This window comes from Carica papaya, chromosome 5 (assembly GCF_054855325.1).
Source record: "Carica papaya isolate Zhongbai chromosome 5, ASM5485532v1, whole genome shotgun sequence".
NCBI lineage: Eukaryota > Viridiplantae > Streptophyta > Magnoliopsida > Brassicales > Caricaceae > Carica > Carica papaya.
The window spans coordinates 29,293,796-29,309,244 of NC_142313.1; the positions used below are offsets into that span (position 1 = coordinate 29,293,796).

Consider the following 15,449-nt stretch of genomic DNA (forward strand, 5'->3'; position numbering starts at 1 on the left):
CTTGACTCACATTTGTGTATAATCCATCGGACCCCAGTTCCAGTTGCGCGTAACGTCGAACGACCCGTCTGAAAAAAAATTGGTGCGACACGAGGACTTCCCAGGAGGTCACCCATCCGAGTACTACTCTCGCCCAAGCGCACTTAACTGCGAAGTTCTTATGGGATCCGATGCATTAGTGCTGGTATGATCGCACCCTTTTAATTTTTCGCTGCAAAAACATAAACTCCTTCTCCTTTCTTCCCCCTCCCGTCATTTGTTTCCTTGTGCGTGCGCACTGCACCTCCCGTGCTCGTTATAATATCAAGTAAAATGCTACGGTGCCGTGACTCACATTTGCGAATAAACCTGAGGACAATAATTCAAGTCGCGCGTATTGTCGAAAGAATCATCTGCAAAAAAATGGGTGCAACACGAGGACTTCCTAAGAAAATGGGTGAAATATAAGGACTTCGCAGGAGGTCACCCATCCTAGAGCTACTCTCGCCCAAGAACCCTTAACTTGCGGAGTTCTGATAGAATCCGTTGCATTGGTGCTGGTATGATTGCTTATGTTTCATTCTGCGCTGCAAATACATACACTTTTTTTCCCTCCATCCCCCCTCCCGTCATTTGTATCCTTTTCCGTGCACTCTGCATCTCTCCTTCTCGTTCTAATATCGATTAAAATGCCCCTGCTTCTTGACTCATATTTGCGTATAAACCAGTGGACCCTAGTTCCAGTCGTGCGTAACGTCGAACGACCCGTCTGAAAAAAAAATTAGTGCGACACGAGGACTTCCCAGGATGTCACCCATCCGAGTACTACTCTCGCCCAAGCGCACTTAACTGCGAAGTTCTGATGGGATCCGGTGCATTAGTGCTGGTATGATCGCACCCTTTTAATTCTGCGCTGCAAATACATAAACTCTTTCTCCTTTCTTCCCCCTCCCGTCATTTGTTTAATTGTGCGTGCGCACTGCACCTCCCGTGCTCGTTCTAATATCAAGTAAAATGCTACGGTGCCGTGACTCACATTTGCGAATAATCCTGAGGACCATAATTCAAGTCGCGCGTATCGTCGAAAGAATCATCTGCAAAAAAATGGGTGCAACACAAGAACCTCCTAAGAAAATGGGTGAAATATAAGGACTTCGCAGGAGGTCACCCATCCTAGTGCTACACTCGCCCAAGCACCCTTAACTTGCAGAGTTCTGATAGAATCCGTTGCATTGGTGCTGGTATGATTGCTCATGTTTCATTCTGCGCTGCAAATACATACACTTTTTCTCCCTCCATCCCCCCTCCCGTCATTTGTTTCCTTGTGCGTGCACTCTGCATCTCTCCTTCTCGTTCTAATATCGATTAAAATGCCCCTGCTTCTTGACTCACATTTGCGTATAAACCAGGGGACCCTAGTTCCAGTCGCGCGTAACGTCGAACGACCCGTCTGAAAAAAAAAATTAGGGCGACACAAGGACTTCCAGGAGGTCACCCATCCGAGTACTACTCTCGCCCAAGCACACTTAACTGCGGAGTTCTAATGGAATCCGGTGCATTAGTGCTGGTATGATCGCACCTGTTTAATTTCGCGCTGCAAATACATAAACTCCTTCTCCTTTCTTCCCCCTTCCGTCATTTGTTTCCATGTGCGTGCGCACTGCACCTCTCGTTCTCGTTCAAATATCAAGTAAAATACCACGGCGCAGTGACTCACATTTGCGAATAAATCTGCGGACCATAATTAAAGTCGCGCGTAACGTCGAACGGCACATCTGAAAAAAAGAAAATGTGTGCAACACGAGAACTTCCCAGGAGGTAACCCATCATTGTACTTCTTTCGTCAAAGCACACTTAACTGCGGAGTTCTGATGGGATCCGGTGCATTTGTGCTGGTGTGACCGCACCTGTTTAATTTCGTGCTGAAAATACATACACTCCTTCTTCCCTCCCCCCCTCCCATCATTTGTTTCCTTGTGCGTTCACACTGCACCTATCCTTCTCGTTCTAATATCGTTTAAAATGCTCCTGATTCTTGACTCACATTTGCGTATAAACAGCGGACAATAGTTCCAGTCGCGCCTAACGTCAAACGACCCATCTGAAAAAAAATTGTTGCGTTACGAGGACTTCCCAAGAGGTAACCCATCTGAGTACTACTCTCGTCCAAGCACACTTAACTGCAGAGTTCTGATGGGATCCAGTACAGTAGTGCTGGTATGATGCCACTTGTTTAATTTTGGGCTTCAAATACATACACTCATTCTCGTTTCTTCCTCATCCCGTCATTTGTTTCCTTGTGCGTGCGCACTGCACCTCCCGTACTCGTTCTAATATCAAGTAAAAGGTCACAGTGCCGTGACTCACATTTGCGAATAAATCTGCGGACCATAAATCAAGTCATGCGTAACGTCGAAAGAATCATCTGCAAAAAGATGGGTGCAACACGAGGACCTCCCAAGAAAATGGGTGAAATATAAGGACCTCGAAGGAGGTCACCCATCCGAGTACTTTTCTCGCCCAAGCACCCTTAACTGCGGAGTTCTGATAGAATCCGTTGTATTAGTGCTGGTATGATCCCTCATGTTTCATTCTGCACTGCAAATACATACACTCTTTCTCCTCCCATCCCCCCTCCCGTCATTTGTTTCCTTGTGCGTGCGAACCGAACCTCTCGTTCTCGTTCAAATATCAAGTAAAAAGCCACGGCGCCGTCACTCACATTTGCAAATAAATCTACGGACCATAATTAAAGTCGCGCGTAACGTCGAATGGCACATCTGAAAAAAAGAAAATGGGTGCAACACGAGAACTTCCCAGGAGGTAACCCATCATTGTACTACTTTCGCCAAAGCACACTTAACTGCGGAGTTCTGATGGGATCCGGTGTATTTGTGCTGGTGTGACCGCACCTGTTTATTTTCGTGCTAAATATACATACACTCCTTCTTCCCTCCCCCCCTCCCATCATTTGTTTCCTTGTGCGTTCACACTGCACCTCTCCTTCTCGTTCTAATATCGATTAAAATGCCCCTGATTCTTGACTCACATTTGCGTATAAACCAGCGGACCATAGTTCCAGTCGCGCGTAACGTCGAACGACCCATCTGAAAAAAAATTGTTGTGATACGAGGACTTCCCAAGAGGTCATCCATCCGAGTACTACTCTCGACCAAGCACACTTAACTGCAGAGTTCTGATGGAATCCAGTGCATTAGTGCTGGTATGATGCCACTTGTTTAATTTTGCGCTTCAAATACATACACTCCTTCTCTTTTCTTCCTCCTCCCGTCATTTGTTTCCTTGTGCGTGCGCACTGCACCTCCCGTACTCGTTCTAATATCAAATAAAATGCCACGGCGCCGTGACTCACATTTGCGAATAAACCTGCAGACCATAAATCATGTCGCGCGTAACATCGAAAGAATCATCTGCAAAAAGATGGGTGCAACACGAGGACCTCTCGAGAAAATGGGTGAAATATAAGGAGTACGCAGGAGGTAACCCATCTGAGTACTACTATCGCCCAAGCGCACTTAACTGCAGAGTTCTGATGGGATCCGGGGCTTTAGTGCTGGTATGATCGCACCTGTTTAATTTCGCGCTGCAAATACATACACTCCTTCTCCTTTCTTCCCCCACCCGTCAATTGTTTCCTTGTGCGTTCACACTTCACCTCTCATTCTCGTTCTAATATCGAGTAAAATGCCCCTCCTTCTTGACTCACATTTGCGTATAAACCAGCGGACCCTAGTTCCAGTAGCGCGTAACGTCGAACGACCCGTCTGAAAAAAAATTAGTGCGACACGAGGACTTCCAAAGAGGTCACCCATCCGAGTACTACTCTCGCCCAAGCACACTTAACTGCGGAGTTCTGATGGGATCCGGTGTATTAGTGCTGGAATGATTGCACCTGTTTAATTTCGCGCTGCAAATACATAAACTCATTCCCCTTTCATCCCCCTCCCGTCATTTTTTCATTGTGCGTGCGCACTATAGCTCCCGTTCTCGTTCTAATATCAAGTAAAATGCTACGGTGCCGTGACTCACATTTGTGAATAAACCTGAGGACCATAATTCAAGTCGCGCGTAACGTCGAAAGAATCATCTCCAAAAAAATGGGTACAACACGAGGACTTCCTAAGAAAATGGGTGAAATATAAGGACTTCGCAGGAGGTAACCCATGCTAGTACTACTCTCGCCCAAGCACCCTCAACTTGCGGAGTTCTGATAGAATCTATTGCAATGGTGCTGGTATGATTGCTCATGTTTCATTTTGCGCTGCAAATACATACACTTTTTCTCCCTCCATCCCCCCTCCCGTCTTTTGTTTCCTTGTGCGTTCACACTGCACCTCTCATTCTCGTTCTAATATCGATTAAAATGCCCCTGCTTCTTGACTCACATTTGCGTATAAACCAGCGGACCCTAGTTTCAGACGCGCATAACCTCGAACGACCCGTTTGGAAAAAAAATTGGTGCGACACGAGGACTTCCCAGGTGGTCACACATCCGAGTACTAATCTCGCCCAAGCACACTTCACTGCGGAGTTCTGATGGGATCTGGTGCATTAGTGCTTGTATGAAAGCACCTCTTTAATTTTGCGCCGCTAATACATAAACTCATTCCCCTTTCTTCCCCCTCCCGTCATTTGTTTCCTTGTGCGTGCGCACTGCACCTCCCGTTCTCGTTCTAATATCAAGTAAAATGCTACAGCGCCGTGACTCACATTTGCGAATAAACCTGAGGACCATAATTCAAGTCGCGCGTAACGTCGAAAGAATCATCTGCAAAAAAATGGGTGCAACACGAGAACTTCACAAGAAAATGGGTGAAATATAAGGACTTCGCAAGAGGTAACCCATGCTAGTACTACTCTCGCCCAAGCACCCTTACCTACGGAGTTCTGATAGAATCTGTTGCATTAGTGCTGGTATGATCGCACCTGTTTCATTTCACGCTGCAAATACATACACTCCTTCTCCTTTCTTCCCCCTCCCGTCATTTATTTCCTTGTGCGTGCGCACTACACCTCTCGTTCTTGTTCAAATATCTAGTAAAATGCCACGACGCCGTGACTCACATTTGCGAATAAATCTGCGGACCATAATTAAAGTCGCACGTAACCTCGAACGGCACATCTGAAAAAAAGAAAATGGGTGCAACACGAGAACTTCCCAGGAGGTAACCCATCATTGTACTACTTTCGCCAAAGCACACTTAACTGCGGAGTTCTGATGGGATCCGGTGCATTTGTGCTGGTGTGACCGCACCTGTTTAATTTCGTGCTGAAAGTACATACACTCCTTCTTCCCCTCCCCTCCCATCATTTGTTTCCTTGTGCGTTCACACTGCACCTCTCCTTCTCATTCTAATATCGATTAAAATACCCCTGATTCTTGACTCACATTTGCGTATAAACTAGCGGACCATAGTTCAAGTTGCGCGTAACGTCGAACGACCCGTCTAAAAAAAAATTGGTGCAACACAAGGACTTCCCAGGAGGTCACCAATCCGAGTACTACTCTCGCCCAAGCACACTTAACTGCGGAGTTCTGATGGGATCCAATGCATTAGTGCTGGTATGATCGCACCCGTTTAATTCCGCGCTGCAAATACATAAACTCCTTCTCCTTCCTTCCCCCTCCCGTTATTTGTTTCCTTGTGCGTGCGCACTGCACCTCCCGTGCTCGTTCTAATATCAAGTAAAATACTACGGTGCCGTGACTCACATTTGCGAATAGACCTGAGGACCATAATTGAAGTCGCGCGTAACGTCGAAAGAATCATCTGCAAAAAAATGGGTGCAACACGAGGACTTCACAAGAAAATGGGTGAAATATAAGGACTTCGCAGGAGGTAAACCATGCTGGTACTACTCTCGCCCAAGCACCCTTACTTACGGAGTTCTGATAGAATCCGTTGAATTAGTGCTGGTATGATCGCACTTGTTTCATTTCGTGCTGAAAATATATACACTCCTTCTCCTTCCCTCCCCCTCCCATCAATTGTTTCTTTGTGCATTCACACTGCACCTCTCCTTCTCGTTCTAATATCGATTAAAATGCCCCTGCTTCTTGACTCACATTTGCGTATAAACAAGCGGACCATAGTTCCAGTCGCGCGTAACGTCGAACGACCCGTCTGAAAAAAAATTGGTGCGACACGAGGACTTCCCAGGAGATCACCCATCCGAGTACTACTCTCACCCAAGCACACTTAACTGCGGAGTTCTGATGGGATCCGGTGCATTAGTGCTGGTATGATCGCACCCTTTTAATTTTGCGCTGCAAATACATAAACTCTTTCTCCTTTCTTCCCCCTCCCGTCATTTGTTTAATTGTGCGTGCGCACTGCACCTCCCGTGCTCGTTCTAATATCAAGTAAAATGCTACGATGCCGTGACTCACATTTGCGAATAAAACTGAGGACCATAATTCAAGTCGCGCATATCGTCAAAAGAATCATCTGCAAAAAAATAGGTGGAACACGAGGACTTCCTAAGAAAATGGGTGAAATATAAGGACTTCGCAGGAGGTCACCCATCCTAGTGCTACTCTTGCCCAAGCACCCTTAACTTGCGGAGTTCTGATAGAATCCGTTGCATTGGTGCTGGTATGATTGCTCATGTTTCATTCTGCGCTGCAAATACATACACTTTTTCTTCCTCCATCCCCCCTCCCATCATTTGTTTCCTTGTGCGTGCACTCTGCATCTCTCCTTCTCATTCTAATATCGATTAAAATGCCCCTGCTTCTTGACTCACATTTGCGTATAAACCAGTGGACCCTAGTTCCAGTCGCGCGTAACGTCGAACGACCCGTCTGAAAAAAAAATTAGTGCGACACGAGGACTACCCAGGAGGTCTCCAATCCGAGTACTACTCTCGCCCAAGCACACTTAACTGCGGAGTTCTGATGGGATCCGGTGCATTAGTGCTGGTATGATCGCACATGTTTAATTTCGCGCTGCAAATACATAAACTCCTTCTCCTTTCTTCCCCTCCCGTTATTTGTTTCCTTGTGCGTGCGCACTGCACCTCTCGTTCTCGTTCAAATATCAAGTAAAATGCCACAGCGCCGTGACTCACATTTGCGAATAAATATGCGGACCATAATTAAAGTCGCGCGTAACGTCGAGCGGCACATCTGAAAAAAAGAAAATGGGTGCAACACGAGAAGTTCCCTTGAGGTAACCCATCATTGTACTACTTTCGCCAAAGCACACTTAACTGCGGAGTTCTGATGGGATCCGGTGCATTTGTGCTGGTATGACTGCATCTGTTTAATTTCGTGCTGAAAATACATACACTCCTTCTCCCCCCCCCCAATCATTTGTTTCCTTGTGCGTTCACACTGCACCTCTCCTTCTCGTTCTAAAATCGATTAAAATGCCCCAGATTCTTGACTCACATTTGCGTATAAACAAGCAGACCATAGTTCCAGTCGCGCGTAACGTCGAACGACCAATCTGAAAAAAAATTGTTGCGATACGAGGACTTCCCAAGAGGTCACCCATCCGAGTACTACCAACGCCCAAGCACACTTAACTACGGAGTTCTGATGGGATCCGGAGCTTTAGTGCTGGTATGATCGCACCTGTTTAATTTCGCGCTGCAAATACATACACTACTTCTCCTTTCTTCCCCCTCCCGTCATTTGTTTCCTTGTGCGTTCACACTTCACCACTCATTCTCGTTCTAATATCGATTAAAATGCCCCTGCTTCTTGACTTACATTTGCGTATAAACCAGCGGACCCTAGTTCCAGTCGCGCGTAACTTCGAACGACCCGTCTGAAAAAAAATTGGTGCGACACGAGGACTTCCCAGGAGGTCACCCATTCGAATACTACTCTCGCCCAAGCACACTTAACTGCGGCGTTCTGATGGGATCCGGTGCATTAGTGCTGGTATGATCACACCCGTTTAATTCTGCGCTGTAAATACATAAACTCCTTCTCCTTTCTTCCCCCTCCCGTCATTTGTTTCCTTGTGCGTGCGCACTGCACCTCCCGTGCTCCTTTTAATATAAAGTAAAATGCTACGGTGCTGTGACTCACATTTGCGAATAAACCTGAGGACCATAATTCAAGTCGAGCGTATCGTCGAAAGAATCATCTGCAAAAAAATGGGTGGAACACGAGAACTTCCTAAGAAAATGGGTGAAATATAAGGACTTCGCATGAGGTCACCCATCCGAGTACTTTTCTCGCCCAAGCACCCTTAACTGCGGAGTTCTGATAGAATCCGTTGCATTAGTGCTGGTATGATCCCTCATGTTTCATTCTGCACTACAAATACATACACTCTTTCTCCTTCCATCCCCCCTCCCGTCATTTGTTTTCTTGTGCGTGCACTCTGCATCTCTCTTTCTCGTTCTAATATCAAGTAATATGCCCCGGCAACGTGACTCACCTTTGCAAATGAACCAACGGTTTATAATTCCATTCGCGCGTAACGTCGAACAACCCATCCGAAAAAAAATTGGTGCAACACGAGGGCTTCCCAAGTGGTCACCCATTCGAGTACTACCCTCGCCCAAGCACACTTAACTACGGAGTTCTGATGGGATCTGGAGCTTTAGTGCTGGTATGATTGCACCTGTTTAATTTCGCGCTGCAAATACATACACTCATTCTCCTTTCTTCCCCCTCCCGTCATTTGTTTCCTTGTGCGTTCACACTTCACCTCTCATTCTCGTTCTAATATCGATTAAAATGCCCCTGCTTATTGACTCACATTTGCGTATAAACCAGCGGACCCTAGTTCCAGACGCGCGTAACGTCGAACGACCCGTCTGAAAAAAATTAGAGCGACACGAGGACTTCCCAGGAGGTCACCCATCCGAGTACTAATCTCGCCCAAGCACACTTCACTGTGGAGTTCTGATGGGATCCGGTGCATTAGTGCTGGTGTGATCGCACCTGTTTAATTGTTGCGATACGAGGACTTCTCAAGAGGTCACCCATCCGAGTACTACTCTCGCCCAAGTACACTTAACTGCAGAGTTCTGATGGGATCCAGTGCATTATTGCTGGTATGATGCCACTTGTTTAATTTTGCGCTTCAAATACATACGCTCCTTCTCTTTTCTTCCTCCTCCCGTCATTTGTTTCCTTGTGCGTGCGCACTGCACCTCCCGTACTCGTTCTAATATCAAGTAAAATGCCACAGCGCCGTAACTCACATTTGCGAATAAACCTGCGGACCATAAATCAAGTCGCGCATAACGTCGAAAGAATCATCTGCAAAAAGATGGGTGCAACACGAGGAACTCCCAAGAAAATGGGTGAAATATAAGGACTTCGCAGGAGGTCACCCATCAGAGTACTTTTCTCGCGCAAGCACCCTTAACTGCGGAGTTCTGATAGAATCCGTTGCATTAGTGCTGGTATGATCCCTCATGTTTCATTCTGCACTACAAATACATACACTCTTTCTCCTCCCATCCTCCTTCCCGTCATTTGATTCCTTTTGCGTGAACTCTGCATCTCTCTTTCTCGTTCTAATATCAAGTAATATGCCCCGGCACCGTGACTCACCTTTGCAAATGAACCTGCGGTTTATAATTCCATTCGCGAGTAACGTCGAACAACTCATTCGAAAAAAAAATAGGTGCAACACGAGGGCTTCCCAGGTGGACACCCATCCGAGTACTACTCTCGCACAAGCACACTTAACTGCGGAGTTCTGATGGGATCCGGAGCTTTAGTGCTGGTGTGATCGCACCTGTTTAATTTCGCGCTGCAAATACATACACTCCTTCTCCTTTCTTCCCCCTCCCGTCATTTGTTTCCTTGTGCGTTCACACTTCACCTCTCATTCTCGTTCTAATTTCGATTAAAATGCCCCTGCTTCTCGACTCACATTTGCGTATAAACCAGCGGACCCTAGTTCCAGATGCGCGTAACGTCGAATGACCCATCTGAAAAAAAATTGGAGCGACACGAGGACTTCACAAGAAGTCAACCATCCGAGTACTAATCTCGCCAAGCACACTTAACTGCGGAGTTCTGATGGGATCCGGGGCTTTAGTGCTGGTATGATCGCACCTGTTTAGTTTCGCACTGCAAATACATACACTCCTTCTCCTTTCTTCCCCCTCCCGTCATTTGTTTCCTTGTGCGTTCACACTTCACCTCTCATTCTCGTTCTAATATCGATTAAAATGCCCATGCTTCTTGACTGACATTTGTGTATAAACCAGCGGACCCTAGTTCCAGACGAGCGTAACGTCGAAAGAATCATCTGCAAAAAGATGGGTGCAACACGAGGACCTCCCAAGAAATTGGGTGAAATATAAGGACTTCGCAGGAGGTCACCCATCCGAGTACTTTTCTCGCCCAAGCATCCTTAACTGCGGAGTTCTAATAGAATCCGTTGCATTAGTGCTGGTATGATCCCTCATGTTTCATTCTGCACTGCAAATACATACACTCTTTCTCCTCCCATCCTCCCTCCCGTCATTTGTTTCCTTTTGCGTGCACTCTACATCTCTCTTTCTCGTTCTAATATCAAGTAATATGCCCCGGCACCATGACTCACCTTTGCAAATGAACCTGCGATTTATAATTCCATTCGCGCGTAACGTCGAACAACCCATCCGGAAAAAAAATAGGTGCAACACGAGGGCTTCCCAGGTGGACACCCATCCGAGTACTACTCTCGCCCAAGCACACTTAACTGCGGAGTTTTGATAAGATTCGGAGCTTTAGTGCTGGTATGATCGCACCTGTTTAATTTCGCGATGCAAATACATACACTCCTTGTCCTTTCTTCCCCCTCCCGTCATTTGTTTCCTTGTGCGTTCACACTTTACCTCTCATTCTCGTTCTAATTTCGATTAAAATGCCCCTGCTTCTCGACTCACATTTGCGTATAAACCAGCGGACCCTAGTTCCAAACGTGCGTAACGTCGAACGACCCGTCTGAAAAAAAATTGGTGCGGCACGAGGACTTCCCAGGAGGTCAACCATCCGAGTACTAATCTCGCCAAACACACTTAACTGCGGAGTTCTGATGTGATCCGGGGCTTTAGTGTTGGTATGATCGCACTTGTTTAGTTTCGCGCTGCGAATACATACACTCCTTCTCCTTTCTTCTCCCTCCCGTTATTTGTTTCCTTGTGCGTTCACACTTCACCTCTCATTCTCGTTCTAATATCGATTAAAATGCCCCAGCTTCTTGACTCACATTTGCGTATAAACCAGCGGACCCCAGTTCTAGTCGCGCGTAACGTCGAATGACCTGTCTGAAAAAAAATTGGTGCGACACGAGGACTTCCCAGTAGGTCACCCATCCGAGTACTAATCTCGCCCAAGCACACTTCGCTGCGGAGTTCTGATGGGATCCGGTGCATTAGTGCTGGTATGATCGCACCTGTTTAATTTCGCGCTGCAAATACATAAACTCCTTCTCCTTTCTTCCCCCTCCCGTCATTTGTTTCCTAGTGCGTACGCACTGCACCTCTCGTTCTCGTTCAAAAATCAAGTAAAATACCACGGCGCCATGACTCACATTTGCGAATAAATCTGCGGACCATAATTAAAGTCGCGCGTAACATCGAAAGAATCATCTGCAAAAAAATGGGTGCAACACGAGGATTTCCTAAGAAAATGGGTGAAATATAAGGACTTCGCAGGAGGTCACCCATCCTAGTGCTACTGTCGCCCAAGCACCCTTAACTTGCGGAGTTCTGATAGAATCCGTTGCATTGGTGCTGGTATGATTGCTCATGTTTCATTCTGCGCTTCAATTACATATACTTTTTCTCCCTCCATACCCCCTCCAGTCATTTGTTTCCTTGTGCGTGCACTCTGCATCTCTCCTTCTCGTTCTAATATCGATTAAAATGCCCCTGCTTCTTAACTCACATTTGCGTATAAACCAGTGGACCCAAGTTCCAGTCGCACGTAACGTCGTTCGACCCGTCTAAAAAAAAAATTAGTGCGACACGAGGACTTCCCAGAAGGTCACCCATCCGAGTATTACTTTCGCCCAAGCACGCTTAGCTGCGGAGTTCTGATGGGATTCGGTGCATTAGTGCTGGTATGATCGCACCTGTTTAATTTCGCGTTGCAAATAGATAAACTCCTTCTCCTTTCTTCCCCCTCCCGTCATTTGTTTCCTTGTGCGTGCGCACTGCACCTCTCGTTCTCGTTCAAATATCAAGTAAAATGCCACGGCGCCGTGACTCACATTTGCGAATAAATCTGCGGACCATAATTAAAGTCGCGCGTAACGTCGAACGGCACATCTGAAAAAAGGAAAATGGGTGCAACATGAGAACTTCCCAGGAGGTAACCCATCATTGTACTACTTTCGCCAAAGCACACTTAACTGCAGAGTTCTGATGGGATCCAGTGCATTAGTGCTGGTATGATGTCACTTGTTTAATTTTGCGCTTCAAATACATACACTCCTTCTCTTTTATTCCTCCTCCCGTCATTTCTTTCCTTGTGCGTGCGCACTGCACCTCCCGTACTCGTTCTAATATCAAGTAAAATGCCACAGTGTCGTGCCTCACATTTGCGAATAAACCTGCGCACCATAAATTAAGTCGCGCGTAACATCGAAATAATCATCTGCAAAAAGATGGGTGCAACACGAGGACCTCCCAAGAAAATGGGTGAAATATAAGGACTTCGCAGGAGGTCACCCATCCGAGTACTTTTCTCGCCCAAGCACCCTTAACTGCGGAGTTCTGATAGAATCTGTTGCATTAGTGCTGGTATGATCCCTCATGTTTCATTCTGCACTGCAAATACATACACTCTTTCTCCTCCCATCCCCCCTCCCGTCATTTGTTTCCTTGTGCGTGCACTCTGCATTTCTCTTTCTCGTTCTAATATCAAGTAATATGCCCCAGCACCGTGACTCATCTTTGCAAATGAACCAGCGGTTTATAATTCTATTCGCGCGTAACGTCGAACAACCCATCCGAAAAAAATAGATGCAACACGAGGGCTTCCCAAGTGGTCACCCATCCGAGTACTATGCTCGCCCAAGCACACTTAACTGCGGAGTTCTGATGGGATCCGGAGCTTTAGTGCTGGTTGATCGCACCTGTTTACTTTCGCGCTGCAAATACATACACTCCTTCTCCTTTCTTCCCCCTTCTGTCATTTGTTTCCTTGTGCGTTCACACTTCACCTCTCATTCTCGTTCTAATATCGATTAAAATGTCCGTGCTTCTTGACTCACATTTGCGTATAAACCAGCGGACCCTAGTTCCAATCGCGCGTAACGTCGAACGACCCGTCTGAAAAAAATTTTGTGCGACACGAGGACTTCCCAGGAGGTCACCCATCCGAGTATTAGTCTCGCCCAAGCACACTTCACTGCGGAGTTCTGATGGGATCCGGTGCATTAGTGCTGGTATGATCGCACCTGTTTAATTTTGCGCTGCAAATACATAAACTCATTCCCCTTTCTTCCCCCTCCCGTCATTTGTTTCCTTGTGCGTGCGCACTGCACCTCCCATTCTCGTTCTAATATCAAGTAAAATGCTACAGCACCGTGACTCACATTTGCGAATAAACCTGAGGACCATAATACAAGTCGCGCGTAACGTCGAAAGAATCATCTGCAAAAAAATGGGTGCAACACGAGGACTTCACAAGAAAATAGGTCAAATATAAGGACTTCGCAGGAGGTAACCCATGCTAGTACTACTTTCGCCTAAGCACCCTTACCTACGGATTTCTGATAGAATCCGTTGCATTAGTGCTGGTATGATCGCACCTGTTTCATTTCGCGCTGCAAATACATACACTCCTTCTCTTTTCTTCCCCCTCCCGTCATTTGTTTCCTTGTGCGTGCGCATTGCACCTCTCGTTCTCGTTCAAATATCAAGTAAAATGCCACAGCGCCGTGACTCACATTTGCGAATAAATCTGCAGACCATAATTAAAGTCGCGCGTAACGTCGAACGGCACATCTGAAAAAAAGAAAATGGATGCAACACGAGAACTTCCCAGGAGGTGACCCATCATTGTACTACTTTCGCCAAAGCACACTTCACTGCGGAGTTCTGATGGGATCTGGTGCATTTGTGCTGGTGTGACCGCACCTGTTTAATTTCGTTCTGAAAATACATACACTCCTTCTTCCCTCCCCCCCTTCCATCATTTGTTTCCTTGTGCGTTCACACTGCACCTCTCCTTCTCGTTCTAATATCGATTAAAATGCCCCTGATTCTTGACTCACTTTTGCGTATAAGCCAGCGGACCATAGTTCCAGTTGCGCGTAACGTCGAACGACCCATCTGAAAAAAAATTGTTGCGATAGGAGGACTTCCCAAGAGGTCACCCATCCGAGTATTAATCTCGCCCAAGCACACTTAACTGCAGAGTTCTGATGGGATCTAGTGCATTAGTGCTGGTATGATGCCACTTATTTAATTTTGTGCTTCAAATACATACACTCCTTGTGCGTGCGCACTGCACCTCCCGTACTTGTTTTAATATCAAGTAAAATGCCACGACACCGTGACTCATATTTGTGAATAAACCTGCAGACCATAAATCAAGTCACGCGTAACGTCGAAAGAATCATCTGCAAAAAGATGGGTGCAACACGAGGACCTCCCAAGAAAATGGGTGAAATATAAGGACTTCGCAGGAGATCACCCATCCGAGTACTTTTCTCGCCCAAGCACCCTTAACTGCGGAGTTCTGATAGAATCCGTTGCATTGGTACTGGTATGATCCCTCATGTTTTATTCTGCACTGCAAATACATACACTCTTTCTCCTCCCATCCCCCCTCCCGTCATTTGTTTCCTTGTGCGTGCACTCTGCATCTCTCTTTCTCGTTCTAATATCAAGCAATATGCCCCGGCACTGTGACTCACCTTTGAAAATGAACCAGTTGTTTATAATTCCATTCACGCGTAACGTCGAACAACCCATCCGAAAAAAAATAGGTGCAACACGAGGGCTTCCCAGGTGGTCACCGATCCGAGTACTACTCTCACCCAAGCACACTTAACTGTGGAGTTTTGATGGGATCCGGGGCTGTAGTGCTGGTATGATCGCACATGTTTAATTTCGCGCTGCAAATACATACACTCCTTCTCCTTTCTTCCCCCTCCCGTCATATGTTTCCTTGTGCGTGCGCACTGCACCTCTCGTTCTCGTTCAAATATCAAGTAAAATGCCACGGCGCCGTGACTCACATTTGCGAATAAATCTGCGGACCATAATTAAAGTCGTGCGTAACGTCGAACGGCACATCTGAAAAAAAAGAAAATAGGTGCAACACGAGAACTTCCCAGGAGGTAACCAATCATTGTACTACTTTCGCCAAAACACACATAACTGCGGAGTTCTGATGGGATCCGGTGCATTAGTGCTGGTGTGACCGCACCTGTTTAATTTCGTGCTGAAAATACATACACTCCTTCTTCCCTCCCCCCCTCTCATCATTTGTTTCCTTGTGCGTTCACACTGCACCTCTCCTTCTCGTT

General features: G+C 46.5%; 3 non-coding genes and 27 pseudogenes across 3 annotated transcripts; all 30 read right to left on the reverse strand.

Moving 5' to 3' along the window:
• Nucleotides 1-79: 79 nt before the first annotated feature.
• LOC148260577 (5S ribosomal RNA) lies at nt 80-198 on the reverse strand (annotated as a pseudogene).
• A 562-nt stretch (nt 199-760) lies between these two features.
• Nucleotides 761-879, reverse strand: LOC148260578 (5S ribosomal RNA; annotated as a pseudogene).
• Nucleotides 880-1,442: 563 nt separating this feature from the next.
• Nucleotides 1,443-1,560, reverse strand: LOC148260579 (5S ribosomal RNA; annotated as a pseudogene).
• A 209-nt stretch (nt 1,561-1,769) lies between these two features.
• LOC148260580 (5S ribosomal RNA) lies at nt 1,770-1,888 on the reverse strand (annotated as a pseudogene).
• A 202-nt stretch (nt 1,889-2,090) lies between these two features.
• LOC148260581 (5S ribosomal RNA) lies at nt 2,091-2,210 on the reverse strand (annotated as a pseudogene).
• A 564-nt stretch (nt 2,211-2,774) lies between these two features.
• Nucleotides 2,775-2,893, reverse strand: LOC148260582 (5S ribosomal RNA; annotated as a pseudogene).
• An 882-nt stretch (nt 2,894-3,775) lies between these two features.
• LOC148260583 (5S ribosomal RNA) lies at nt 3,776-3,894 on the reverse strand (annotated as a pseudogene).
• Nucleotides 3,895-4,455: 561 nt separating this feature from the next.
• LOC148260584 (5S ribosomal RNA) lies at nt 4,456-4,574 on the reverse strand (annotated as a pseudogene).
• Nucleotides 4,575-5,137: 563 nt separating this feature from the next.
• On the reverse strand, nt 5,138-5,256 carry LOC148260585 (5S ribosomal RNA; annotated as a pseudogene).
• Nucleotides 5,257-5,458: 202 nt separating this feature from the next.
• Nucleotides 5,459-5,577, reverse strand: LOC148260586 (5S ribosomal RNA; annotated as a pseudogene).
• A 559-nt stretch (nt 5,578-6,136) lies between these two features.
• On the reverse strand, nt 6,137-6,255 carry LOC148260587 (5S ribosomal RNA). The gene has a single exon (XR_015820446.1). It is a non-coding gene; the product is annotated as a 5S ribosomal RNA (ribosomal RNA).
• A 562-nt stretch (nt 6,256-6,817) lies between these two features.
• On the reverse strand, nt 6,818-6,936 carry LOC148260588 (5S ribosomal RNA; annotated as a pseudogene).
• Nucleotides 6,937-7,144: 208 nt separating this feature from the next.
• Nucleotides 7,145-7,263, reverse strand: LOC148260589 (5S ribosomal RNA; annotated as a pseudogene).
• A 199-nt stretch (nt 7,264-7,462) lies between these two features.
• Nucleotides 7,463-7,581, reverse strand: LOC148260590 (5S ribosomal RNA; annotated as a pseudogene).
• Nucleotides 7,582-7,786: 205 nt separating this feature from the next.
• Nucleotides 7,787-7,905, reverse strand: LOC148260591 (5S ribosomal RNA; annotated as a pseudogene).
• A 560-nt stretch (nt 7,906-8,465) lies between these two features.
• LOC148260592 (5S ribosomal RNA) lies at nt 8,466-8,584 on the reverse strand. The gene has a single exon (XR_015820689.1). It is a non-coding gene; the product is annotated as a 5S ribosomal RNA (ribosomal RNA).
• Nucleotides 8,585-8,788: 204 nt separating this feature from the next.
• LOC148260593 (5S ribosomal RNA) lies at nt 8,789-8,907 on the reverse strand (annotated as a pseudogene).
• Nucleotides 8,908-8,913: 6 nt separating this feature from the next.
• LOC148260594 (5S ribosomal RNA) lies at nt 8,914-9,031 on the reverse strand (annotated as a pseudogene).
• Nucleotides 9,032-9,593: 562 nt separating this feature from the next.
• On the reverse strand, nt 9,594-9,712 carry LOC148260595 (5S ribosomal RNA; annotated as a pseudogene).
• A 205-nt stretch (nt 9,713-9,917) lies between these two features.
• Nucleotides 9,918-10,035, reverse strand: LOC148260596 (5S ribosomal RNA; annotated as a pseudogene).
• A 561-nt stretch (nt 10,036-10,596) lies between these two features.
• Nucleotides 10,597-10,715, reverse strand: LOC148260597 (5S ribosomal RNA; annotated as a pseudogene).
• A 205-nt stretch (nt 10,716-10,920) lies between these two features.
• LOC148260598 (5S ribosomal RNA) lies at nt 10,921-11,038 on the reverse strand (annotated as a pseudogene).
• A 205-nt stretch (nt 11,039-11,243) lies between these two features.
• LOC148260599 (5S ribosomal RNA) lies at nt 11,244-11,362 on the reverse strand. Its single transcript, XR_015819840.1, has one exon. It is a non-coding gene; the product is annotated as a 5S ribosomal RNA (ribosomal RNA).
• Nucleotides 11,363-11,924: 562 nt separating this feature from the next.
• LOC148260600 (5S ribosomal RNA) lies at nt 11,925-12,043 on the reverse strand (annotated as a pseudogene).
• Nucleotides 12,044-12,930: 887 nt separating this feature from the next.
• On the reverse strand, nt 12,931-13,048 carry LOC148260601 (5S ribosomal RNA; annotated as a pseudogene).
• Nucleotides 13,049-13,253: 205 nt separating this feature from the next.
• LOC148260602 (5S ribosomal RNA) lies at nt 13,254-13,372 on the reverse strand (annotated as a pseudogene).
• A 563-nt stretch (nt 13,373-13,935) lies between these two features.
• Nucleotides 13,936-14,054, reverse strand: LOC148260603 (5S ribosomal RNA; annotated as a pseudogene).
• A 204-nt stretch (nt 14,055-14,258) lies between these two features.
• On the reverse strand, nt 14,259-14,376 carry LOC148260604 (5S ribosomal RNA; annotated as a pseudogene).
• A 527-nt stretch (nt 14,377-14,903) lies between these two features.
• On the reverse strand, nt 14,904-15,022 carry LOC148260605 (5S ribosomal RNA; annotated as a pseudogene).
• A 210-nt stretch (nt 15,023-15,232) lies between these two features.
• LOC148260606 (5S ribosomal RNA) lies at nt 15,233-15,351 on the reverse strand (annotated as a pseudogene).
• Between the last annotated feature and the right edge of the window lie 98 nt (nt 15,352-15,449).